The following is an 8965-nucleotide window of genomic DNA, read 5'->3' on the forward strand; positions in this document are numbered from 1 at the left end:
GGCGTCATGGCACCCCCCGGACCCCCCTGCAGCCGCTCCCCGTCCCGCGGCTGTGGCCCCCGTCCCAGAGCTCGCGCTGCTCCCGGTGGAACGGGAATTTCCCTCCCCTCCCTGCTCCCGGTGCACACGGATCGGTGCTTCATTACCAGCCAGCTTCTGCCCACCCCGCTGAACACGCTTTCACCCCAAAACCCTAAAATGAGTTGTCCACGCCCTCAAATATATTTAGGGCCAAAATCAGGCAGATTTCGTTAGTACAGTAACGCTGACCCGGGGACTACAGCAGGGTTTTGGAACAGCCATGCTGGGGGTCTGGGGCAGCCAAGACAAGCTATAGAGCTTTGTCAATGCTATAAGCATCTTCTAATAATCAAGACAAGAGGAATTTCCATTCCAAATAAATATTTCAGCCTGTTTATAAATCCTGTCTCTTCACCATCACATCTTGCCCATCAGACCCAGGCCAGTGTCGTTTGATGGGCGACTTTATCACAGAGTCCCAGAATTATATAATGGTTTGGGTTGGAAAGGTTGGAAAGACGATCTTGTTCCAACCCCAGGCACTCCGGACTCAACTACCAGTAAACCTGAAAAAACCAAAACACGGATCTTTTCCCTCTCAACTGCTTGAAGTCTGCAATACTTTGGCTGCATAAAATGTCACCTGAGTGGTGTTTTCTGTCACTTCTTTCAAGGGGAGGAATAAACCAGCGGTTAATTATTCTGCGCAGCATCAACCTGCCTTTCCCTGTGATGAAATCAGAGTCTCCAGCATGACACCAAATGCTTCAGCAAGCAGAACACAAACTGTCTCCGACACCTGCCTTTGCTTGGCATCGAGTGGCAACCGGCTGCCAACATATTAAAAGCGTATGTTTGATAGCAAACTCCTTCCTGCTCTGCTTCGTGTTGTTAATCCCACCAGGCAGGGTTTTTTCCCCTCTGCAGTCCCTGCCTTGTTGATGTCCATCTCTGCCATTGTTTTCCCAGTCCTTGTCTTCTGTTATTCCCTGTGCTTCCTGCTCCTGCTGGCAGAAATTAAAAATTTGCTCCTGTTGTTTGAGAATCTCCCTTTGCTTTTCTCTATTTTCCCATTTCTTTGTATTTTTGGAACCTGGTAGTTTCTAAAACCCCAAATTTCATTTTTACCGAGTGGGAAACCCACAGTTGAGAAACTGGAAGAAGATACCTGGGAAAACCAACCCCATTGGTGTGACATTTCCAAGCACAACCTTCACTAGAGATTTCTTCAACCCATCTGCAACAAAGCTCATCATCCTAAACACATCCCTCTTCTGCATCTCAGCCTTCTCCCAGCGTCAGAAATGCCTTGCTGCGGATTTGCCTTACAGAGTGCTCCGTCAGCCCATCAGTTGAACGCAAAGATCTGATTTTATTGCCAAAGAATCATTTATTGCTGGCCTAAAATAACTTTTTCCTTCCAGCTTTTACCTGCTGGGATTTGGTCCCATTCATTGCTTGTGTCAGAGTTGTGTAATGGAAAGTGGCAGAAAGGCAATGCTGGGTATAAAAGGTGGACTAAAAACGTGGGAGACCAGCAAATATTGAGGATTTTTGTGTTGTTTGCATGACTCTGGGAGAAGCTTCACATTTGTGGTGGTTTTTTTCCAGGATAACTGTTGATATAGGGACATTTGCTGGTGTCACAGATTCAGGTTTCTCCAAGACTTTTGGTTTGCACCATGTGTCATTTGCATCCAAACCCTTGTGCTGGGGACAGGACACATCAAAGTGATGGCAAATTATGTGGTAATGATTAACTCCAACTCCAATGTGTTTGATAACCATAATATTGGTATCATAAAGCCTTTCCTGGAAAGGCTCTCAAGCAATAACCTGCTTTAAATAAGGAGGAGCAGAGTCATACAGATGCTGTTGGATGCTCATGGCCCAGAAAAGCCACTGCAAAGGATTTATTTAGACGCAAGTAACTCAGTGCTCCCCAGTGGATGGGAGCTGCTATCCTGCCAAGGAAAAGGAATGATTTGAAGGATGCTTCATCACTGCGGAGAGTTTTTCCCAAGGAAGAGATCAGGGAACTGTGGCATTTCTTGGCAAAAGCACGACAAAGATCCTGAGGCTGGCATTGGGTGAAAGGGGCTTGGCAGAGAGATGCAATTAGTGCTGAGGCTAATTAAATGCTTGGCGCAGGAGGACAGAGAGGTCACCTTCCTTCGAGATAGGATCATATGGATCAAAGCGCTTTTGTAAGATGCCGCTCAAGGAGCAGCCCGCAGAAACAGGGCGGGTTTGGGTCAAGGTGGCCTCTTTTGGGTTAAAATGTGCAAATCCACCCTGCCCAGCTCATCCTGGTGGCCAAAATAGCCAACACTGTCTAGCATCAAATGAAAATAAATGATCAAACTCTTGGTAGTGGAGTTGGAAGCGCTGAGGGAACTGATTTAAAACTGTTTGCGCTCTCGTGAGACTTCCAGTTTTACGGCTGGAGCTCCCCGATGCTCCAATATTAGAATTAAAAAGAAACAGGCGTTGATGCAAGAAAGAAAATATTCTGCTCCTGATTTAAAGACTAGCGAATTGCTAAATATTTTTATTAGTGGCAAATTTGCAGCTTGCTGGAACTAATTTCACGCCCGGCAGATATGGAGCTTAAGCTGGGAATGGCGTTAAATTACTCTCTTGTAAGGGTGTTTAAGCCTTGTGATGGGGATCTGTTGGATGGTGGTAACCTGTCTGGGGACCCCTTTTTTGGGGGGATTCCTCGTGGGTTGGGAGTCTGGAGATGGTGGTTGGGGAAAAGAGCATAAGTACAAACGTATCATTTTCATCCTTGGTGTGATAGGAGCCACCAGTCCCCCTCATTTGCATAAATTTGCTTATGGGGGTTTGCTGCAAACCAGCATGGTCATGAGGCCCCAAGATCCTTCAGCACACAAAGATGTTATTTATATTTTAGGGGTATTTTTGGCATATTTTGGAGATTATTCAGGATATCCAGCGTTTAGTTGATTTTGTTAATTTTAAGATTTATTTAATCAATTATAAAAATGTACTGAATTGGTTTAGAAAAAAAATTATTTAATTTCTTTTAATTGATTTTTTAATTTAGAATATTCCAGGTTTAGTTGATTTAAGAGATGGGTAAAGGTTGGAACCACTGTATCCCTGAGCGCCGCTTGCTCTCTGGACCCATTTTTTCCATGTTTTCTTTGTCAGCCAGATGTTTTACAGCTTGCCAGCGGTTTTCCAGCCCAAATCCCTTCCTCCTCCTTCTGCAAAGTCTCCAAGTCCACCCAGCTTAATGCTGGGGAAAAACCCATCCCATTTCAGCTTGCCCAGATACAAACTGGGACAGGTGCAGGTGTGGGGTCAGAGGACGTAGAGCTTGAGAAAGCAAAGCGAAGGCGTCAAGAGGATCCAATTACTTCTCTAAAAATACCGCCAGGAGGGTGTCAGTGGTAAACAAGAGCTATTTAAATCCCTCAGTCCACTTTCTGTGATGGGAAAAATGAGGTTAAATAATTCTTCCCAACTTACTGGGAGGACACATGGCTGAGAAGCACTGAGTTGTCCTTTTCCGAAGAGACATCCCCCAAAAAAGAAAGTTAAAATAATAGGAGAGGAGTAATGTCTCCAGTGGGGATAGAGCTCTCTCTCACAGGAACCCACTTCAGATTATCTTTTTCTAGCTGATGGCGGAAATCAATTTTAATCATCCTGACAGGAAATGAGGATGTAAGACTTCAAACAGAATAAATCCTGCAACATTCAAAAAATAATAAAATGGAATATGAAGTCACTTTTCAAATGAAAAAGAAAAAAATCCCATCCCAGCAAGTGGAAATGCCTCTAAAAGCTACCAAAGGCCCTGGTTGGTAAGAGGAGAGAAATACTGTGGGACAAGACTGACCTCAGCCCAAGAAGCACTTGGAGAAGGCGGATGGAGGAAGACAGGGCGTCTCTGTCATCACACTTTAGGGTTCCTCTTATGGTTCCTATCACTCCCAAGTGGGAGGAAGTTGGTAATTTTTTGGTTTTGGTGACTTGTTATAGTAAGTGCAACTTTAGTTCAGTCTAGTTAATCTATAGATTGGTGCAAATAAGGTTTTTGAGACTTGGTTCTCTGAAGCTCAAGGAACTGCAGCGATTTCCCTAAAAAGCCTACAAAAAGAAAGTTCCTGTAGTTGTCTCCTGGGGATGTTTTAATATCATCATGCCCACATGGGATGACATGTCCCCATGGAGTCAACACGGGTTGATATCGTGGCAAAATCTGTTCCAACCAAGGAGGGGAAGGAGGAGAGCAACTACCTGAGAAGCTTAAATGTGGCTGTAGAGACCTCCACGAATGCTGCAAGGGATGGAGAAGAGGCAAAGCTAAAGGAAGGAGGAAAAGAATCCATGGAAAATGAGTTTAAGAAGATCGAGGGGAAAAAGAGAGACAAGAACAGGGTTTGGGGAGATGGTAAAAATTAAAATTCGCTTTTATAATGCCATTCCCAAAGGCTCTAAAGCCCAGAGTCAAATGTTTTTCCAAGAAACTTCAATTTCCCATATATTTCCCCCAAAAGTGCTATTTCCCACCAATCTTATCTTTAAAGAGTATCTATTTGGGTCCTCCTTGCATCATCACTTTGGAAACCTTGCGCCTTTACCTGTGTCAACCTCTTCTTCATTCCACCCCAAGAGTTTCCAGGTGAGGAACCAAGGAGCCATTGAGAATGGAACCCACAACGCTTCATTTTAAGTGGCTCATCACCATTAGTTCTTCGTAATGGCATTAATCACCGGCCACTCATTAGACTTTAATGTGCCCATAACATGTTCATCTGCTGTAATTCCATCGCAGTTGAGCAGTCAATAATGTCTCAAAACTGGGAAGGGCTGAGCGATGGCAGCATCTGCCCACGGTGGGATGTTGGGCATCTGGAAGCAACCAACAACTGCTGAAACGGCCCAAATTTACTGCTGAGATCCTCAGGACTTTCAGGCAGGTGGTTTTTTTGGCAATCAAGCCTGTTTGCAGTTTCCATTCAGGTTTTATTCCTGGCTCCTTGCAACACCTTTGTTCTCGCCCTTTTTTATTTGACATGTATCGATTTTTTTCCCCGCTGTTTCCCAGGCGGCAGCTTGGAAACGATGCGGGTTTTTTTGTTGCTGTTTGTTAAAAAAAATTTAATTTCCTTCCCTATTTGTGTGTGACGGTAGGGAAATTAGTCGTGATGGGACCTGGCTGGGCCTAGATCTGCTAGATCGAAGCATCGTGTGGCTCCTGGGAGTTCACTTCCAAAGTTGCCGTGTTACCCTTAAGCTCACCTCTCCCCGAATCCTGAGCCCATGGGATGTGTTTTTTATATCTCCAAATTAAATTCTGGATTTTCACACACCTCAGGGTTGTCCGTAAAAAGGATGTTCCTGTGTCTCTGACCATCACGGTGTTCAATCAACTCATGGCTTCATCCCACCACCTGTGGGCAACCGAAGCTTGGAGACCACCCTCTTCTCAGGGGCTTCCCTGGGCTGCACCAACCTCTCAGGTGTTTCTCCTCATTTCCAAACTAATTTTTAAATTGCTGGAGGATGGCAAAAAAGAGAAAAAAGGAGATGAATCCTTCCTGCTGCATTATGACTTTGTGGTCATTCCAAAACCCCACACCCTGTGTTCTGCTAGGGCACCACTTCATTTCAGCCCAGGGGTTTTAGTCTCAGATCTCAGGAGCTTTCCATCCCAAAGGATGGATAAAATGCATTTTGTTTTCCTTTGCCTGCGGAGAAGATATTATGGGGTGCTTTGGTTTTCTCAGCTCCACTGGCAACTCCCTGAGACAACTCTGGCAGCCAAGGATATGAATCACTGAGATGGTATTTAAGATCCTTCAGGTAACCTGTACAAGAAAAAAATTAAAAGGCGGCTAATCAAATGGCTTTGAGGGCTGTAAAAAAGCAGAATTCAATCCCTGAGAACTTTCCAAGATGTAATTTCAGAAGACATCAAAGATGACACAAACCTAAGGAAGTAAAACTACTCAAAATTCAAAGTTTATAGTCCATCTGTCTCTTTGCTTCAGGGAGCTGGTATTAAATTTATTGCTAAATAAAACAAATAAGCCTAGGAAAAGTCAGCATTGAAATCTGCATACTCGTAAGAGAATTAGCAGAGCTCTCTTGTTATGATGGCTGCTTCTCAATTTGCATCTTTAAAGAGTTGTGACCATCTCTCCGCTTCTCCCTCCACCAGCTCCTCGGAAGCCAGGCTGGTGCTGGCGGCTGGCGCTGGCATAGCTTGGTGAGGGTGAAGGTTGAACTCCCATCGTGGGCTGAACCGGAAAGAGGATGGGCAATGAGTGCCAAAGCCCAGCCAAGGTGAAGAAACATCTCAGGTGGAATCAAAATGTTAAAAGGGCAGGATTCAGCATCTCCACGTCGCGTTTGTCGGCTGTCTGGTATCCAACTACCGCAGATATCCAAGGGAAACATAAATTGGAGGGGGGCTCAGCCCATTAACCAGGCCTGGTTTTGTTTTTACAGTATTTGTACAAGGTGTAGTTTAACAATTATTTATAATTTTTGTTTCCCCCCATGGGTGTCCCTCCAGCCCATCTCTGCTTTAATCAGCTGACATTGCCTCTGGAAAACAGACTCCAAAGCTTGTCCAGGTGCTGGAGGTAAGTCACTTTAAACATCCAGAGCCTTCTTTTTTTTTTATTTATTTATCCCTGGAAATGCTTGGGAAAGGATCAGTCAGTCAGATGCTTTCAGTAACTTTGCACAGGAGAGCCTGAAGGAGCAGCAAAAACCAGCCGCAGACTTATTATGCCTTGAAATTAAACATTTAAGAGGAGTAAGTTGGCAGCAGGGATTTTCTAATCAAAATATATATAACCTGCCGTTTATCCATCATTTGCCCTCTGGAAGGACCCCAAAATGCTTTCTGGCTCAACAAGCCAGCATTAACCCCGACTCAGCCTGTGTGGGGAGGGGAGAAATCCCATTTTTTAGATGCTTTCCCACTCAATCCCAGCTCCATGGTGGAGGCATCAACTGGGAAAAATCCTTTGTTTTGGCTTTAGCTTTCTTTATTATCAATCCATCAGTGTCTCACAAGAAATAAACTGAATCTTATTTAATCTTGCATAGGAAAACCTCTGGGAGTATAGAGCCATCCTGGCATTGATCACTTATTCTTAATATATCCTCCTTGTCCCTGTGGATTATTGATAAACCCCTTAATTATATTCTCCCATGTATTTATCTATTAGTTCTTGTGAAATTACATGCTGGTATGTGTGTCTGAGATTGTTTAAAATTCACGGTGGCTTCAAAAATGACGTTGTTGTCTTGGTGTTGGAAATCTTTTGGGGTTGGCTCTCTTATTATTCCCAGGAAAATCATGTGCACAGGTAAAAAGAGGAGTTGTCCTGTATGTGAAGTACCAAAGATGGAGGGAAATCAAGATATAGAAATCTTCCATGAGCTAGTTAGTTAAAATTAGGGGAATCCTTTAATTTCATCCCACGTTTGATACAAGCATTGTGGGGTTTGGACAGACAATTGGATGGTCCCTATTTTGCTTCTGAGGCTTCTCACTTCTTGAATCTCATTACTGGAGAGGGTTTGGAAAGGTGTAGGAAAATATTCATGTCCTTAAATATCTCCTAAAAACCCAACACAAATTTTAATGAATGATTTGAGTTATGCATCATCACCAGATCCAAGTGTAGCGCCCGAGCCAGAGGGGCTGGAGGGTACCACTGCCTGAGCTGGGACAGTTTGGAGAAACACCCTACCTGAAACAAGTCCTAAATTGTCCTTAGGGATTCCTTTTTAGCATCTTTTAACTCCTGAGGGGGTTGGACACCCTCCCTGTAAGCAATTTGGGAGGGACATCGTACCCCTCCAACCTGCTGCAGTGCTTAAGCTGGGCTCAGCTGCAAGGCCGTGTCCCAAAACCCGGTCTTGTTTTCAACATCTATCATCGAATAATTTGCTTGGTTTTGCTCTTATGCATCTTGCCGAGAATCCCGTCACAGTTTTCTCAGAGAAATCCGACACGAGCAATAATACAATCTTGGAAAGAGAATTGAATTATTTATGGAGGATCAGTCAAATGATGGAGACTAAACCTCTATATTTTATGTAATTTGTTTTCTCCTGAAGCCTGTTATGTAAAAATGTAAATATTGCTGGGTATGTATGTCGCTGCTCTTGCCAAATGTTTAATATTTTATCAAGCCTGCTCCGAGTACTCGTCTCTTTTGGAAAGGCCCCATCCACGTCCTCTGGAATAAGTGCCAGTGAGTTTGTGGCAATTATATATTTACAACACTGACTTCACACGGGCAAAAAAATCTCCCTGAGGTGCGCAAGCTCCAGTCTGGGGCATGGAAATGGCATGACCCCCAGAATCTGGGGGAATTTTAAGTGGAGGGGGTTTAATTTCAGGGAGGTTTTCCAGCAATTTGGATTGGGATAGGGATGGAAAAAGGTGTATGGAGGAGGGTTTCCTGGTTTTGGGGTTTGGACATCCCTTCCAGGTGCAGTCACCGTAGGGTAGTCCAGGGTGGGAAGAAGTGAGTTGGTACCGAACTCTTCTCAGTAGGGGTGCAGCCAAGCACCCCCGCTCCTGGAGATCTGGAGGGATGAGACCTGACCAAAAAAATCACTCAGTAATGACCTGTCACAGCAGAAAGATGCTTTTTTCTGGGGAAAAGAACTGTGAGATTGAGTGCGGGAGAGTTTTAATTTATCACCAAGCAAATTCCAACAAGGTCCCATGGCTGGTTGATGAAGTGGCCAATCCAACTGGGAAATGTATTTTTTTAACCGGGGATGATAATTAACCTCTGGAAAAACTCTCCAGGGAAGAAGCAGCTTTTGCCTTTGTGAAGGAAAAATCTGGGCCTGGATATTTCCCTTGGCGTTTAAAAGTGAGGCTCCAAAACCAGTGGCGGAATTGCTTCGGCGATTGGTAACAAATTGGGGG

The sequence above is a fragment of the Corvus brachyrhynchos genome, unplaced genomic scaffold, assembly GCF_000691975.1.
Source record: "Corvus brachyrhynchos isolate BGI_N302 unplaced genomic scaffold, ASM69197v1 scaffold46, whole genome shotgun sequence".
Lineage (NCBI taxonomy): Eukaryota > Metazoa > Chordata > Aves > Passeriformes > Corvidae > Corvus > Corvus brachyrhynchos.